The sequence below is a fragment of the Vanellus vanellus genome (genome assembly GCF_965231255.1).
Source record: "Vanellus vanellus genome assembly, chromosome: 6".
NCBI lineage: Eukaryota > Metazoa > Chordata > Aves > Charadriiformes > Charadriidae > Vanellus > Vanellus vanellus.
This window is the reverse complement of record NC_138911.1, coordinates 3,881,218-3,900,248: the sequence shown is the minus strand read 5'-3', so window position 1 is coordinate 3,900,248 and position 19,031 is coordinate 3,881,218.

Genomic DNA, 19,031 nt, shown 5'->3' with positions numbered 1-19,031 from the left:
CCACATTGCCCCATGGCTTGGGACTTGCTTTCGAAATTTTGGGAAGAGAAGTGTGGGTTTCCTTTTAACTTTAAAGGAGGTAATGGTTAGTGTGCTACTCAAAGGAGATTTGATTGAAGTGAGATTTAGTTGTGGCTGACCAAGCAGAAACGCATCTAAAGTACAAATCAACAGTGATTTTACATGTAATCATAATTTCTTATTTGAGGACCTGGACAGACTAGGAAGTTACCAGAAAATTTTCTTTCTAACGTGTTAGCATTCACATGTTTAAAGCCAGGCAGTTGCACAAAGTTTACAATAACATAACCGCTTTTAATGCTTTATATATTTGGTTCATTTAGCTATTTTTGTCTGTGTTAATGTTCTGATTAAACAGCTGAGTTTTTTGAGTAGGGCCAAACCTATATCACTGCTACTTTCCTCTGTTGCAGAAACATTTGATTAGGAATGCTTCCCCCCTTTGCCTGTGTTGATTTCTTTTTAATTTTAAGTGGTACGCCCCATCTGCTCTGTTTAAGCAGAAGTAGGGAACTTCTCCTTTAAAATAAAAGCAGATCCAGCACTTTGTGTTATCAAATTTACTCTTTTTAATTTTGTGACACCATATAGGTCTCATCTTCCTTATGCAATTTCAGTTAGAGTACAAATACAGTTGTACAAACCAATGGCCTGTTGTTTTAAATCAAGGTACCTTATGAAGGTGGAAATAAAAATTACACTTTCAAATGTATTAGAATTTAAACATCATATTGCAGGTAATTGGATCAGTGTGTCTTGTTGTTCTGGCAATGTTTGTTTTATTGCTTGGTATCAAATAGTGTCTCTGACAATATCTGTGAATGTATATAGCTATCTCTAAATAAGAACTTGCAGTTATGTGCTGTTGCAGAGATCAGGAAGATGGTCTTAAAGATCACTTCCATTGCAACCTAGTGTGAGTTGATACTTCTTTCTCTCTCACTTTTATATTTGCGACTGTCTGGTGTAAGAACCCCTCAAAATAAAGGGACCTCCCTGCAGAGCTGTTTGAGTTACTCTTAATGCCTATCCCTGTTATCGATGGTGAAGCATGCCCAGAAAAGGAGATGGAGCTAATGTGCTATTGCTCTATTGCTGTTGTAGTTTAATTCTGTTAGCCTGGAGGAGTTGAACGATGTCCTACAATCTTTCCTGTTCTCTTTTGCATAACGCTTTGCAGTCTGTATCAATAATTTAGGATGCAGTCTAGTAGTTTTCCTTATTTGTGGCTTTAGCAGGAGGTTAGATTTATTGAATTTTTTTCTCATTAGAAGATTGTTTGTCTGCCATTTCTTGTCTACAAAGAGTCTTTCTGACTCCTGCCTGCCTTCAGCAGGGTCAGCTAGCAAGGCTTGCCGCCTTCTCAAGGCTGAAAATTTAAACTTTGCTGCCATACATTGTCTGCAGGTTAAATAATGACTGTGCTGAGCTGATTAACAGAGAACATTCAGTTTCCTTATTGCTGATGAAAGGGCTGGAATATGTGTCCAAATCCCATTAGTGGAAATCTAGTCACTGCTGAACTATGCAAGATTTTCGGAACTCATGTAGTAAAAATGTACAAATATGAGGTATGAAAGGGGAAAAAAGAACTAATTTTATGAGCTGTTTCTGCACTATTGCAGTGTATTTATTTTTTTTTAAAGGCTATAATCTTTGCTGGTACAGAGTCAAATAATTGTTACTTAACATTTTGTAGTTTGAAAGCACACGCAGTGTCTATGTAACATAGTATTTACACATCTTACCTTAACAGTCTCCAGACTCTTACAACCCATATACCTGCAAAAAAACCCAGAGCGGCCGCCAAGCTCTCAGCGATGGGACTATGAATGGAGGGAAACTAAAAATGGTCCCTTCTGAGTTGCACTTTTTAGATGCTTGTATTTAGTGGTGCTCAGCTATTTATAGGAGTTGTAGAGCACCTGACTTTATCAGACCCTGTGCTGTTGAGAAAAGAGAATTAATTGTTCTTTTTTCTCCTGTACCTATTGAAAGATCCCATGTGACTTATTGGTTCAGTCCTAAAGGATTGCTGAGCCTTTGTGCTTCACAGTGGTTATCTGGGAAGAGGAGGAAGGATTGTCCTGTTGTGAATGTTCTTAAGGCTGCTCCTGCCAGTTTATAACCTCTTCATTGCTGTATCGAGACCTTGGGGTTAGGGGCCTAGATTAGAAATGTGTGGGGTTTTTTCTTGAAATACAAACTTTACTGTTAAATGCAATTATTGGAGAATACATAATATTCAATTACAAGGAATCTGGTTTCATTCCCTTAGTCTGAGGGGAAAAAAATAGAGGACAGAACTAGGTATAAATTAGCAGCAGTGGAAAAGATAGTTGGTTGAATTTAAGCTTTTTTATCCTGTTCTCAGTGTACAGTAAGGAAAAAAATGCACGTTGGAGGCATTTTTCTGCCTGTCTACAATGTGCTGATTACAAAGTCCACTTTAGTGAACAAATTTTGGGAATGGCTTGTAGGTACAAAAATAAGTATATTAATAAATCCATATTCTACTTTTTCGGATACTCTTTATTCTGATGGAAGCATTTTACAGATCACATTTATTTGCTAACTAAATGTGTTTCTAGAAATAAGAATATGATAACTTTATTTATAGATGACTAAATTTCTGCTGTGTTCTAATACGGCAGCTTCAAGAGTTGTGTATCGTAGACCAACAGCTCTTAAGAAAGCTTCTTATTCTGCAGGAAGAGATGTACAATAGGAGAAAACAATGCCTCCACAAAAAGCTACTGCACTCGTTATGAAATAGGGAATGTGGGACCAAAGACAGACCAGAAGGGAGATTTTGTACAGCTCTTCCTCAACAATGGGAGTGTTTCAGTCAGCCTCTAAACAGTGACAACATTGAGAAATATGATTAGGATGGAAAGTTGGTTGCATTTGTTATTTCCCCCCCCCCCCCCCCCCCCCCTTTTTGCTAGCAACAAAAAAACCTAACTGGCATCCAGCCCAAGTATTTTAAATATTGGAATTAGCACACTGGGTTCACATTCCCATAATTCCCTGCAGTTGATACCTTTCACTGGGCTATTGATAATCACTGGCTTTTGTTTGCTGCTTCCACTGTAGCAGGTTTGTAGTTTGAGTGGCTGTTTGTATAGTATTATTAACACATAGATTGCTAGTGTATCATTGTGGACAATTATTTTTGTATTCACGTACTTTTATTATCACCCCTTTACAGCCTGCTTGTCAATTTTGGGTGGATAAATGTACTATGCTGAATTGCAGAGAAAGGTACTGATACTAGGAAACAGCTCACAGACACTTAATAACTTAGAATAGTTTATAGCGGCAGGTGTAAGAGATAAGAGTGTCATATTTACTGATACAGGAGATTCTAGTGAGTGCCATAAAACCTGACCTACGTCATCAGAAGAGAAAGTAAGTTATTTTATAATTTCTTTTAAACTTGGTATGCCTAAGGCTATAATATTTTGAAGTACACTTGTCTGCTTTCTGCTTATATTGTCTTCAGACTTGCCCAGTCATAACATTCTTTCCCTTAAAACTAGAAACACAAACAAACTGCTGATTAGTCTGAGTAGGAAGTAGGAAAAAAACCCTTACAAATATTATAAGAACTGTTTAGAATGCATTTGGATCCAACTTGTTTTTTCTTACACACTGAAACATCTCTGGATAAGGTTTATGATAAGTTAAGGGGTTTAAAACTATTCTGGGGTAGGGGGTTGAGTTCCAAGTTGGAGAACTGGACTTGTTTGACTTCTGTTCTTCTTAGAACTGAGGACATCTGGTGTGCTCGGAAAGACTTCGGGTAGTCAAATCTGGGACAACTTGTACTGCCTTTGACTGAAGTTGGTTCCTTATAATGATAGATTCAGTTCCTGAACAGGAATTCCATTTGCGCTTTCCCAAAATTGAAAGGGGTTTTTAACAAATACTCTGGTTTTGGCTCGTTTCTGTTGGAAAGGGCCCCTTATAAGATTTGTTGTCTTTGAGTCCTCTCTGGTCGCACTGGAAAACATTTACAAGCCATACTTCCTCACGTTGGTACTTGAATATGCAAGGGCAAGAGTTTTAGTCTGCAAATAATATGTGTCCAGTCCCTCGTTCCCCAGGTTGGGTAGATGTTATTTGTTACTCTGAAATTTTTAGGCAGCCAAGTACCTGTACATTTGAGAGGAGCAGAGTAGATGCCTCTACTTTTTGTGGCTGTTCCGTTCAGGTTATTTCCTCATTACACCAAGGCTGTGCTGGCTCAAACCTACCATTGTGTTAAACAGAACATGTAATAATCCATTTAAAATATAACACATTTATCGCTTGGCTCGGATCAAAGGTGCGTGGCTTCAAAGGCTCTAATTAAATTGTGATGGTGTAGAATACTGGCTTTATCTATATAGGTTGGGTCGTTTGTTTTGGTTTTGTTGTGTTTTTTTTTAAACCCATTGAGTTCAATATTGCAAAACTTGTAAGATATTTCTCATTGCTGCTGTTGATCAAAGTGTTAAAATAAATCCAGATTTCCCCATTAGATTCTTTCCTTTTTCCTAGCTAGAAACACTTAGTATATAAATTGTTCTGTTTAGCTATGTCACAGTATTATTGTTCTTCCTTGCTGCTTCAGTCTTCCGTCTCCCTCATTAGCTGTCCAAGTTCCCATAGCTTGCTTTCTTTGACTTTACAAGTGATGCAGTTTGTAAACCCTCACGAAGATGGGAAGTACGTGTTTCTGGTTGAATTTGGGATGTGGAATACAAGCCATACTTAAAAGTTAGTAAACCATTTAGGTCAAAACGTGACTGTGTGCTGGTTTCCATAAGATGACTGGAGTGTTACCTTGAACCATGGATTTGAACTGATATTAAACCTGGTTAAATGGTTTGCAAGGCTTCAATCGGTGATTTTCAGAGATCTTTAGGAACAGTGTAAGCTGGGCCAACATCCCCTAACACTTAGAGTAAAAAAACTCTGAGTAGAACCTATTGATTTTACACACCTCTGTTTAAATGCAACTAAAACCACTTTGTTCAGGAAATGCTTTTCCGCTTCCGACCCTCCAACGGGGCAAATACCAAAGTTGGTTGGCCTTGGGTGTTATAGCAATAAGTATAAGCAGGAGCCTCTCTGCATACCATGCCTGGGCATCAGCTATAAACAATTGGTCTTATCACTCTGGGAAAGTGAACACTGTCTGCACAATACGCTGTTAATTTCAGTAGTTAGAAGAGGCCCAGCTAAGAAGCGAAGTTACTGAACAAAATTGGTCCTGTTTTACCTCAAACCAGGACGCAGTTAATTATAATGCATCATCATATGCTGTCTCTATAGATTGTGTATGAATTATATTCCTAAGTACTGTTAATTTAGAGAGATGGATAGTAAGGCTATTTCACTTGGGAAAAGGTAGATAGGCAGATAGCATTGAATTGCTGGATTACAAGTAAGAAAAATAAGAAACGTAAGAAAGGTGTGAAAAAGTCTTGGGTTGAAGTTAAAACAAGTTAGGTGCTAATGGAGTAAGAAAGTAAAAATGTAGGTAACGGTAGTTAGGGTTGTGAAGTAAAGGGGGAAAGGCTGTATGTGGCCACACTCGGACACAGTGTAGCTTCTCTGTGGAGTGGCACCAATTAAGGCAGGTATAATTTTTATTTTATAACAGGAATATTAGCAAAACAGAGGAATTAGATACAGCCAAATCCAGGGCAAACTCCTTTGCTATAAACGAACCTATTTCATTACAAGGAAAATGCTGAAAATGAGGTTAACTTGTGGCATTTTGACTAAGTGAAGCATGTGGTGCCAAAGAGAACGGTTCTGGGACAGTAGAAGTGTTTCCAGAAAGTATGGTACCCAAGACTTCAGCTCTATAGTCTAATAATAATTGATAATAAGCTCAGTATTGGGTGGGTTTTTTTATGGGCAGCAGTTTAGAAACAATGGTAAGGATAAAGTGAGGATGAAAATACTAACTTCTGTAAATAAAATACAATTTTTCTACTTGATTTCATACTCTGTTTTCTCAGTGTCAGTGAAACTCTCCTGAATATAAAGCGACAAGCACTCTTTCTCCTATTCTTTTTTTCCTTAGCCGTAGCCAGGACCATATGTTCTGCTTGTCTATGATCAATGAATCACCATTTGCTTCAGATTCCCTTGTAAAATGACATTTAAGCTTTGTGTCTAAGAACTTAAAGGTCCAGTCTTGCAGGCTTGCATGAGCAACTAGTCAAGGGAACATTCTTGTTTAATTCAGTGGAAATGCTCACATGCATTTTTTGTGAGATCAGGCACACCAGATGATAAGCTGTGTTTTATTACAGTATACTCTATGCTTTGGCCGGTATAAACCAGTGACGTTTTGTGATTTTTATGTATGTGTATATATATTTTTATTTTTTTTTTTTTTTGGCAAAAAAGCTTCACTGATATTCAGAAATCTGGAAAGCAGATACTGCTTAAATAATTCACTATTTCAGTATAAAGAGGGGGGGAAGCAGATTTTTTTATAATTCTCCTCACAACACATTTAAATTTGGTATGTATGGTCTTAAAAAGAGCATAAGTGAGAGCCAACTGCCTACAGAGAACTCCTCTTTTCTTTTTTGTTTTCCCCATCCTTTCTTTCAGTGCAGCCAAGTCATCTCTCATAGTAAAGTGCTGAGTCAATAAATTTAAAAACTCACCAACTGTTTCTTATTTCTATATAGTTAGCTGATAAGGACCTGTTTAATGGTTACACCCTTCCGTATTAGTGTTAAGGCAAACATGGCTATAGGAAGCAATTACATTTAAACTTTACAGTGTGTATTATACAGTATCACAGTATTCTTTTGGCATATTTAATTTAATTTGCGTGTGCGCGCGAATGTAGTGCTAGAAGCTGGAGAGCTGCGTTCACGATGACGGATACGGCAGGCTGCTGCCAAGCAGCTTCCTCACGGAACCTTCTCTCAGCGTTTTGATTGACCTAATTCTCGATGCTCTTAGAAATAGGCAAGTCCTTCAATCCCCTTTGCTATTTCAAATTCTGGCTGCTGTGAGAAGTTGCTGTTTAGTGAAATGAAGAGAGAAATCATACCAGAAATGGCACTCACAGCCATGGGAAATAGTTCCGTTTCCCCCATCAGCACTGGATTGAATCGGCCGTCACTGGATTGAACCGGTTTGTACCAGTTGGAACCGGTCGAAATCGGCCTGAACCGGTCCATAATTCAATGGCATATAAAAAGGTCTTTGAAAGTTCTATTTTGGATTCCTAAAATTTGCATGTCAAAGATGAAATAATAAATATCTTGTGGTTTGGGTGTTTAATTGTAAACAGTCAAGAACCTTCACCCCATCGTGCCTCCTCGTTTCCTACTCTCATGGATGATGTTTGGCCAAAGCCAAAAGACAGTTCTAAATAGCGCTGTTTCCACGCTCCCTCTGTCTCCTCCTTTCACCTTTTGGATAACTTAAGAAAAAGCAGCTGTTGTATAGGGTGACAAAACTCAAGAGCTATCTCTGGGACAGGGCAGGATTAAACAATGTGGAAACATACAATTTCTGTTTAGGACGAACTGCTAAAGGGAGAACTGGGGACAGGATTATAGTTAGGAATAAATGTTTTGTGTTTGGTTTGTTTTTTTTTTTAATGGATAAAATAGAATATCGGAACTCGGCTCTGCTGTTACTGATCTTCTCATTTTTCTGTCTGGTTTCTTCTGTCGTCTTACCTCTAAATAATCAGCAAATAAACTTGTTTATGAAATGCATCCAGGTCGTCAGTACTGCAGTTTCTCTTCCTCTTAAAACTAAATGGTAACCACTGCAAATGAACTTTGAGACATGGCCTTACAGTGTATATTAGGAACAATCTGAGGAAACCCACCAAATGGAAGCTTCTCAATCCAGATGTGCAAAAAAAATATAATGTCTGGACTCAGTCTCCACTTGGCCATGACACAGGGGCTGAATTCTTCAGCCCTGTGAAGACTGAGGTCTTTGTTGGGTGTACAAATCCTGCACAGCAGAATTTTGGATGATAGCATATGTGGTATCCAAAGCTGAGGTGTGAGTGGCATTCACTCATCAGCAGTAAGGTGACAGCTCAGTTAAGGGATTCCAAGATTTCCAGTCTGCTCTTGTAAATCTGCTAAAGGTCTGCTTGCAGTACTTGCCTCTTTCCTGCGCATGACTCTCTTTCACTGGATTTCATGGGGACCTGGTTACTTTGATACATTTATGCCTTTGAAAATCTCGCCCAACAATATTTATCTGATGCATGATCCGTTCCAGGGCATTATGAAATTTAACTTGACTGTCTTTAGGGCTTTTGAAAACTCTGGATTACAGAAAAGCTAGTGGTTATCAATTGTTTTACTGTTAGCTCATTTGCAATTTTGTGGGTGGGCAAATAGCAGTGTGTTTTTGTGTTGCCTGTGGTTTCTGTTTGGAGTAACAGCTTTAGGCTGATTTTTAGAGATGTTATGGTAAGAGTCCAGTCATTTCTCAGAATGAGAGTGAAATGACACTTGTCATTTTGATCACCTTATTTTGGTTCATTAAGTGTGCTAATGCTTGAAGCTTGGATTGAATTTAATATCTAAAATTTGGCAGGATTGCAGACTTTCTGTGAAAGATTATTTTTTTCCTGCTATTTCTGTGAATGGAGCATATTATTTAAGTCTTGGGCAAAAAACCCAAGTCTTAATTTAGATGTGCTTATTAGACATTCGTGATGCTGCCATTAGTTCATTCCTTGAAGTATGCAAAATGTATTTGGACTCTTCAAGTCCAGAGCTGAATGGGATCTTTCTAGATCTAATTGCAATCCTAGATTGCTGTGTCTCATATTAAACACAGACAATTGTACAGGGAGATTTTATTTTCTTTGCTCTTCAAGTTTTGTTTCTGCACAATACAAAGGAGCAAACTGATTGGTCTGCAGATGGGACATGGAGACTGTGAATACGGGCGAAAACCAGAATCTGGATGTAAGTTTAAGAGATTAGAGTTGCAACGAAGGAAAAGGAGCAATGTTTAGTGGTAGGGTGTTGAAGGCTAAAACAATTTAGGCAAGAACAATATGATGAGAAAACAATGGGATAGCTGAGAAGAAAGGTCTGAGGGTGGATGTGGGTTTGAAGAGAGAAGTAGGATTGCAATAAGGACCCTGGTATCTGGGGACGCTTGGATACAAAGGCTAAAGAGGAGCTAGAAGATGACACAAGGGGAAACAAGAAATGACGTTGTGACTGCAAAGAGAGTTGGAGTTTTGCTAGGGTGAGGCTGCTGCGTTCTTAAGTAAAAAGACTGGGGCATGGATAAGGAGGAGAGGCAGAATGGGATCTTGGGTACGATACCATTAGATGGGCTGATATGTTTTGCATTGGGCAATGCTGAGCAGTTGTTTCTTTGATCAAGGAGCATCAAGATTTCATTTTCATGGCCTCAGTTTGCACTGGGTGTAGTTCTGCAGAAGGATCAAGTCCAGCCTTCCACAAGCAGCACTGGCAGGTGTAGGTAGGTACAGCCTTATTGCTGCTGGAACTGTGCTCATCTCTTTGTAACCAAAAGTTTCCCATTCAGCTGCAAATTGCATCTGCATTGCAGAAGCTTGCTTTGGCAGAGAAGGTGATGATTTGTGTAATGGCTCGAGCTTGAAATGGGTGAAGGGGGATCTTTCCATTTGGTTAACAATTGTAGGGGATACTCCCAGAGTCTCTGGCTGCTGCTTGTAAGTGCAGAATGAAGCTCCAGTGAGCCTGGCTGTTTGTGTGCCACTTCTGAGCTGAATCATCAGCATTAAAAACCACATTCAATGCTTTACTCAGAGCGCGCGTGGTATTTCTATAAGGGAAGTTACAGTCACACTGGGTGGAGGAACCTCCCTGTCTAGCTATGGGGATAGTGAATACAAGGAAATGCTTGCGGTTCTGGACATGATGGCATCTTTTGGTATTTCTCTGCTATTTTTTGCACTGATGCATTTCGTTTGGCAGTTGAGGATTTCATAGCAAACACTCTGTAAGATGCAAACACTCTGTTCCAATGTTTTATGTTTTGGAACGTTAATGGATTTTTATTTTTTTTATTTTTTTTTTTTACTCTCTGCTGAATGTTTCTTTTTCTTGTGGAGGTAAAGCTGTATGTGAACCGCATACTGAGGCAGGCTGCTTCCCAACTGAGGCAGGCACACAGATGCTTTGAGTGTTCCTGAGCATCATGAGCGGACTTTGGGAGCCACTCACAACCCCTCCTGTCCAAGACTGGGGTGTGCTTTCCCTTCCCCTCTCTCTAAACATTGTGTGACATGCCTGTAATCCCTAAAGTGTTTCTTAAGCCTCAGATGAGGAAAATTGTCATTTATTCTGGTCAGCAGCCATGTAGCACTGGAGAACGGACAGTGCTTTGCTTTACATTCTGCTACAGTTGCCATCTCCTTTTTTCCCTGTCCCAGCAGTTTCAGCCGAGGGTGAGAAATACTTGATGCCCACAGTATCTGTTCGTGTTCTCTCTTTAATGAGACTTTTGGGATCTGGAAGGAATATTTTGTGGGACTCAGTAAGTGTGAGTTCCCATGTATTGTGATGAGCAGTGCATATTACTCAAATTTTTGAGGGCTTCATTGTATTGGCCTAAACTTTGACCCTGTACCACTGTGACCTGGCTTCCTGGCAACTTCTGAATCGAGGCCCTTTCATCCCAGCTGTGTGATAGATCCCAAGCAGGAGCGTGGAGTAAATGTGGTTTCTTATTCATGAATTAAGCCTTAAATGAATTGAGCAACACTGGTGTATTGTAAAAGGCAAGGAAAGATTGAAAAGGTCTTTTTAGAGGACCAGCACTGAAGGTGTTTGGATTGAGACGGAATAACTTGGAGGAGTTATGGCTGGGCGGATGAGTTTATTATTTCTTCAGATTTTTAAGACCTCCTTTCACTTATTAATAAATTCTAGTCCGCTATCTTTACCTATCTAATTTTGAAGAAAAATAAAAATGATCTGTGGCATAATTCTCCTTTCTTTAGTCTTTGTTGATAAAAGGAGTGCTTACACGCAACTTTTAAATAGTGAAGGCTTCCAATATGAACTATTTATATTCCCTCTTGTCTATACTTATGTTTTCATGAAATGAAACTTGACTGAATATACTTTTCATTTCCTCTTCAATATTTTGTTAATGCACAACCACAGTTTATTGAATTTTGCACAGAACAAAATGCAGCCCTATAATGAAATTAGTCTCTTTTGAATGTGGAGTATTAAGATATAAACCCTTTTGCTTTCTGTGTCACTGAGTCTGAGAACAGACAGTAAATTTGACTTTTAAAATATTTCTGAGAAGTCTGACAGGTTCTCAATTTAGCTATCAGAAATAATGAAGAGCTGCCATTGCTCTTGCTGACTTTAGTTGAAATTTTGGAGTGTCTGTCGCTTAGGAACACCAGGTCTCTCTCATGAGAAAGACATTTATCTAAGATAGAGTGGTATTCTGTAGCCCAGGCACAAGCTGGAGAAACCTTCGATAGTTAAGAGACAAGTGGAAATACAACCGCAAATGAACATCCATAGTCATTTATATTCCTGTTGCTGATTGTAAGCAGCACACATCGCTGCCTGGTTGGAACGCCTTCAAACACGGATCATCTCCAGCATTTTGGGTTGGTCTTGGTTACTGCTCTGCTGCTAAGAGCTATTAAAATGCTAGCCAATATTTGAATTAAGCCCAGCTTGTCTGTTCCACGTAACTAATGTTCCCATCACAGGCTTACCATCACATTTTCAATTGATTTTAAGCCGCATCTGATATGTCCGCTTGAATAAACAGGACCTCCTCCCCACCTCCCAATGAACTTCTGTGCACCGGAATGGGTCATTTTTAATTCATCTGTGGTTTTAAATGTATTGTTCTAAATTTATGTAGATAAAATGTGTATTTACATGTTCAAGAAAGCTGTGCATGTATTTCACTTACTGTTTCAGCACTGGCCAATGGATACTTTTTAAAAATATATAAATCCCTCACTTGTAGCTAGTAATCTTGTGTGGTTGATCAATGGGTCCTGTATGCGTGGGTCTGTGGTACTTCCACAGGGAAGTACATGAAGAGAATGCAGGGGTAAGACTAGATGATTTCTAGAGATCCCTTCCAGCCTAAACGATCCTGTGACCCTGTGACAGCAGGAGTTGCTGAAGTGCATGCGTAGCACTACTGGGACACAAGCTGTTTCCCAAGCGGTACAGGAAACTCTGCCTCTTGCCTTTTTCAAAGCTAAGATGGGGAACAGCAGTTTGGAGAGCAAATGGTGCCCCAACAGCCAACCACCTCCTCCTGTCCATGGCCTGCAGAGAGTGTGGAGCTGCCGTGGTTGTGCCTGGCTCTGCAAAAGCAGTGGTGGCAGGGCTGGGGCGCTCCCTCACATGTGTGGGGCCTGGTGCGCACAGGGAACTGGCTGTTGTTGGGCTGGTGGGATGGGGCAGTCGTTTCTCCCCAATGGGACCGTCTGCAGGCTGAGCAGAGCCCTGCGCTTGCGCTGCTCTACCTGACTTTTCTCCCCTCTGAATGCATCAAACCCTATATATGCTTCCATGAGATCAGTGGGTTCATAGAGGGAGCTCTTGGCTTTAGGGTTTAACTGCTGAGGCACTTTAATCAAAACATCTTCTCTCTTTTCAACTATTTCATGTTTTATAACAAATAGTTAAATAACGTGAGAATTCTTCTCTTAGTTCAGTGTCTCAGCTGAGTTACTGATGCAATACCCTGGGGAACCCTGAGTTTAAAATACACTGTTGCTGTCATTATAACCTTATATTCCATGTATTTTCACACTGTTCTCAGTCGGTGCCTTTCCAGCCATTAATGCCACACAAAGCTTTCCCTTGGGAAAGTGACCAGAAGCAGCCTGTAGTTGATATTGGGGACCTCTGGGGAGAAAAGTAGAGAAATAGAAACTGACTGTAGCATGAACAATTTCTTGATGAAACAGATATCTTGTGGAAAGTGTATTTTTTTTTTTTTTTTTCCCAAGCAGACTTTCGCCTCTATTGCTACTGCTGTAGCAAATCTATTTGTTTGTGGTAGAAAGAAAAATTTTTGGTTTAATTCACACAGACCTGGCTCTCGGAGCTTCACAGCTCTGACTTTGTTTTTTGCCAAGTAAAGACATAAACATCTGAAGATTTGACTCTGTAAAAACATATGATGGTAATAAACCAAACATATTTATTATATTGACAGCAATGGCTCTTTTAAGCGGACTTTGAAGGGACTATTATTTTACCAGGAATTCATCCCATCTGCATCGTCTTTACTTTTAACAAGCAAAGTATCTTTGCCTTTGCCTGCATGTACGCTTGGTCACTTCACTTGGTAGTAATCATACATACATACAGGGAAGGGAATGTTTCCTGTGCAGTTTATTTCAATAAACTATTGTGTATCAGAATAGATGCCTACATTCCATTGCAATTTAGTTTTCACCAGTTTGTCCTAAGAAAAATAGAAGATGAAATAGCGGAAATATCTAACTTCCATGTATCAGGAAATCATATGTAAAAGTGTTGTTATTGCTGGCTTAGTCCAATCTGCTGTTAGCCCTGAATCCTTGTTAGTGACCTGATGAGACCGGATTTCATCCCGTCTACCTGCTGGGTGGAAATGCATGTCACAGCAGCAAAAGCATCTGCTTCCTCTAGTTCAAAGCTTTGGCAGTGGTGTGTTTGATTCTTAAATTGGTCTTAGAAGTTGTTTGGCAAGCGTATGCTTAGTCATCTGTATTTTTATTTTTGGCTCGTGTCACTCAGCAGCAGCTCTTGGTTACATTCTTCCATATAAAATGCACAGGTTTGCTTTCTTTTATAGTTTTGAGTATCTTTGAATGGTTAACACCCTGAACATCTGGGTGGCAATAAGAAGTGAAGAAGCTTTTAATTCATAAAGTTGGAATGATTAATATGTGCACCAATAACTCCCGTGCCTTCTCAAAGAAAGGAAAGTTTATGAATGGGTGAGTCATTGGTGCAGATGGTGATATCAAAAATAATACCTAATCAAGAACAAATATTTAAAGTTACTTTCACCTGTGTACAAACATACCAGGTGCCTTTTAACAAACCAAATGCTGTGACAGCCAGAAAGATGTGCAACTTGCAGCTTATTTGATTGAGTAGTATCTGGTGCAGAAAGTACTCTCTCAGTCTCTCCAAGTTTCAGAGCCGTGTGTGACCAAAATACCTCACCATCCTTCTGCTTGTGTTGACAATATAGTCTCTACCTCTTTAATATTTGGGCTGTACATTCTTGTTAATAGGTAAGCCTCCCTCTTGTAGTGTGTCTGTGACTCTAGAAGCAGCTCTTTCCATTATGTCTTATGAAATTAGACTCTCTTGCATACATGTCTTGCAAGAATGTTATTGGTAGAAGGCGAAGTTTTTCTACACTGCAAGGCAATGTGGTAAGGTTTTGAACTAGCACAGATGACCCAAGTAATGTGGTTCCTGCTCAAGAAAGAAAAACACCACAGAGGTTTTACCTGAACTTAAATAATTTTATGTAAACTTGAGTTCAGTCAAAACTTAGGGAGAGAAAGATGCTCGTTGCTTTGTGCAGCTGAAAAATACCTATCCTTTAATAGAGTTTAGGAGTGGGGATTAGACCTAATGCCAAATATATTCTAGACTTCAACACTACAGGCTGACAGGTAGAATATTAATTGGTATCTATTATAGCTTTTATATGTACCTGTGACTAGTAGTGATGCAGGGAGACCACTAGCTAGTTGGACTGGCCACTATGGAGTAAATTTTGTCCTTCTATCCAAGTGAAAGCTCATAACCTGAGCAGTATTGAGTGGAGGAGACAAACTTCCCAGGTACTTCTGAGAGGAGGAAGGACTCTAGAATTGTGCTTAGTATAAACTCTGCTTTAAAACTACACATGGTTGTAGAAAAGTATATGAATATAAAAGTATACCTGATAAAAAATGTACTAAGGGACAGATGGAAAACTCTTCAGGGTAAAGACCTTTCATTTGTGCAGAGCAAAACAGAATGGGAACTTTACTACCCTGAAGAGGTTAAGTGCTATAGCAGCGCTGGTAAATGCATCAGTAAACTTTTTATTTTACTTCTTTTATAACTTTGTAATAAACATTGTTAGTATTCACGCTTAAACAGATATGCATGTTGTCAGATAGGAACTGAAATACTTCAAAAGACCATGCTAATGTAATTTATTTTACCCATCAGGTAACTGGGGAAATAAGGACAGAAAGATTAAGTTATAAAATCTATGTCATTGCAAGTGACATGAGTCTCTTTCTTCTTGTTTCTAGGCTTATGGTAGTTCTTTTGCCCCAATACCTAGCACACTAATAAGAATTTATAGGTAACTTTGTTTTGTAAAATAATATGTGATCATTTTGAAGACAGACATGAAAAACTTCCTGAGTCAATAATGGAAAACTCTTGACTGGTCACCTAGCCCAAACCTACCACGTGTTAGTCACCAAATGTACCCTTCTGTCGGCATAGGTAAAATTACTAATTCAATGAAAGAGCTGCTTCTGAAACTTGGTATTTTGTAGCTGGGAAGCACAGGATACAAATGTGGTTAGCTTTACATGTATACTGCAAAAATATTGGCAATAATTTAGGTCTAATATCTTTTGTGGCAACATTGTTTGCCCTCTCTTTTTACCTCTATCACCCCATTCCCCTGATGCACCCTAAAAAAAATATATTGTAATTAAAGTGATGAAGTGAACCTACTGATGTACATAACTGACCTCTTTTTGATTCTGCTGTCATATCATCCACATGGTTAATCATGAGAAGCTTCATCTTGCTTTGAGATATAATAAGGGCCATTGAACTCTAAAAATGTAATGTCAAAAAAAGAATGTGTTTGTACTAATTCCTACTAGCTGTGATGCCAGCACTATAAAAGCTTCTGTACACGTTGCACTGTTTTATGTTTTAGTTGCAAACACGAGATACTGCTCATTAAAGAAATAGGAATATCAAAATAGCATTTTGAAATCATTTTCGTGAAAACATTCATGGAATGTATTATCCATACATAAATAACACTACCAGCATTATTCATTCTGACCTAATTTCTTGCTAAGAAATTATCTCTTGAACTCCAACTAGGAAGGGACTGCAAGGCAAAAGGGTAGAAATAGCTGAGCTGCAAAAGAAAGTGAATTCTTCAAAAATAACTTGGAGCAGCAGGCACTGTGAGAAATGGTAACTCAGTTTACAGTGACCCTGAGTGTAATACTTATGAATCGATAACTTGCACATGAATCATAGAATCATCATAGAATGGTTTGGGTTGGAAGGGACCTTGAAGGTCACCTAGTTCCACCCCCCTGCCATGGGCAAGGACACCTCCCACCAGACCAGGTTGCTCCAAGCCCTGTCCAACCTGGCATTGAACATCTTCAGGGATGGGGCAGCCACAGCTTCTCTGGGCAACCTGCGCCAGTGTCTCACCACCCTCACAGTGAAGAATTTCTTCTTAATACCTAATCTAAATCTACCCTCTTTCCGTTTAAAACCATTACCTCTTGTCCTATGACTGCACTCCCTGATTAAAAAGTCCCTCCCCACCTTTCCTGTAGGCCGCCTTTAAGTACTGGGAGGCTGCTCTAAGGTCTCCCTGGAGCTGGCTGCACTTCTTTTGATGTGTCCCAGGATATGGTTGGCTTTTGAGGCTGCGAGTGCACATTGCTAGCTCACATTGAGCATCTTATCAACCAACATCTGCAAGTCCTCCTCAGGGCTGCTCTCTGCCTGGCCTGCATTTGTGCTTGGGGTTGCCGTGGCCTATGTGCAAGATCTTGCACTTGGCCCTGTTGAACTTCATGAGGTTCTCATGGGCCTGCCTGTCAAGGTCCCTCTGGAAGGCATCCCTTCCCTCTGGCGTGTCAACAGTGCCACACAGTTTGGTGTTGTTGGCAAACTTGTTGAGGGTGCACTCAATCCCACTGACCACATGGCCAACACAGATGTTAAAGACCACTGGTCCAAATACTGACCCCAGAGGATTGCCACTCATCACGGGTCTCCACTTGGATATCGAATCATTAATTCTTTGAGTGCAACCATCTATCCAATTTCTTATCCACCGAGCGGTCCATCCATCAAACCCATGTCTCTCCAGTTTAGAGACAAGCATGTCATGCAGGACAGTGTTAAACACTGTACAAGTCCAGGTAGATGGTGTCTGTTGCTCTTCCTTTATCTACCAATGCTGTAAACCTGGCATTGAAGGCCACCAAATTTGTCAGACATGATTTGCCTTTAGTGAAGCCGTGTTGGCTGTCACCAGTCACCTCCTTATTTTCCATGTGCCTTAGCATAGTTTCCAGGAGGATTTGCTCTGTGATCTTGCTGGGCACAGGTCGAGACTGACTGGCCTGTAGTTCCCTGGGTCTTCCTTTTCTTCCTTTTTAAAAATGGGGGTTATCTTTCCCCTTTTCCCAGTCAGTGGGAACTTCACTGGATTGCCACAGCTTCCCAAATATGATGGATAGTGGCTTAACAACTTCATCTGCCAGTTCCCTCAGAACTCGCGGATGCATCTCACCAGATCCCACGGATTTGTGCATCTTTGGGTTCCTCAAATGGTCTCAAACCTGATCTCCTACAGTGGGCGGTCCCTCATTCTCCCAGTCCCTGCCTTTGCCTTCTGTGACCTGGGTGGTGTGGTTAGAGCCCTCGCTGGTGAATACTGGGGCAAAAAAAGTCATTGGGTACCTCAGCCTTCTCCATATCCCGGGTAACCAGGTCTGCCCTTTCCTTCCAGAGAGGCCCCCCCATTTTCCCTAGTCTTCCTTTTGTCACTGATGTACCTGTGGAAACCTGTAGTTTCTTGTTGCCCTTGACTTCCCTGGCCAGATTTAACCTTTTCAGGGCTTTAGCTTGCCTAACCTGATCCCTGGCTGCTGGACAAGAACTATTTGGTATGTAGGAAAAAATTAACAGGGTTACCTGGGGGCAGAATGAAGAAAATGTAATCAGTATGACACTCACAAATGCAAGCTGTTAAATTGGGTCTTGGAATCTGAATTAGTGGAATGCTATGTGGCTGCACAGCTATAGATGCTGGTTATGTGTATGGTTGCTTTCTGCTTTTTTTTTTTGTACAGTTATGTTGATATAATACAATTTATAAAAATTAATATATTAATATCCTAGTATTTCCTTAAAGTTCTACCTATAACGCCTCCAGCAACCTGCTTGCTTTCTGACATGTGGTTAGCCCTGCTTCAGTTTGTCACTTTTGGTCTGGCTAGCTGCTGATGGCAGTTGTCTGGGAGCAGCTGACAGCTTAAACCTAGATCACCTTGGAAGAAATTAATCCCCTTTTCTTACCTTTCAGGTAAGATTCTCCATTTCCACGAGCTGAAAAAAGGGAGAAATAAGCCAAATAGCTCTTTTAATTCTCTCAGCTTTAGCTGAGCTCATTTTAAAGGAGTTACAGGTGCTGAAATACCTAGTGAGCAGGAAACAAAGTACCAAAAGGGCTGTTTTTTAAGTTGTCCCACTGCTACATAACTTATAAGTTAATCAATGTTTCTGAGTTCAAAAGAGAGGAAGGTCAACATGGATTCTGATAAAGTTTATCTCACATCAGTAAGTTGAGAGGCTGGAGAGGGAAAATGAACTGGACACTCTTAATTCTGTAGTAATTCCTAAAAAAATCAGTTAAGGGGATGCAGATAATATGGAGCCGTGGCTAAGAACATGCAGTGGGTTAGTTTGAGAAAAGCAGAGGGGCTGTAGTACAGACAGTATATTTTTATGGTTCCTTGTTTTCATTTTCAGTATTTCTACCTTCTTCTGTCTTGTGGATAGGTTCCAAAAGGTAAAACATGCGTGGGCGCACACACACTCTTGTTACAACAGTGAAAGCAAATCTTTAGAGTTAAATATTCAAAACTCTTGACTGCTTCTGAAGTTAAGTGGCTTGTTTAATTCAGATGATCTGAGAACCACGCTAGAAACAAAAGCTGGTGAAAT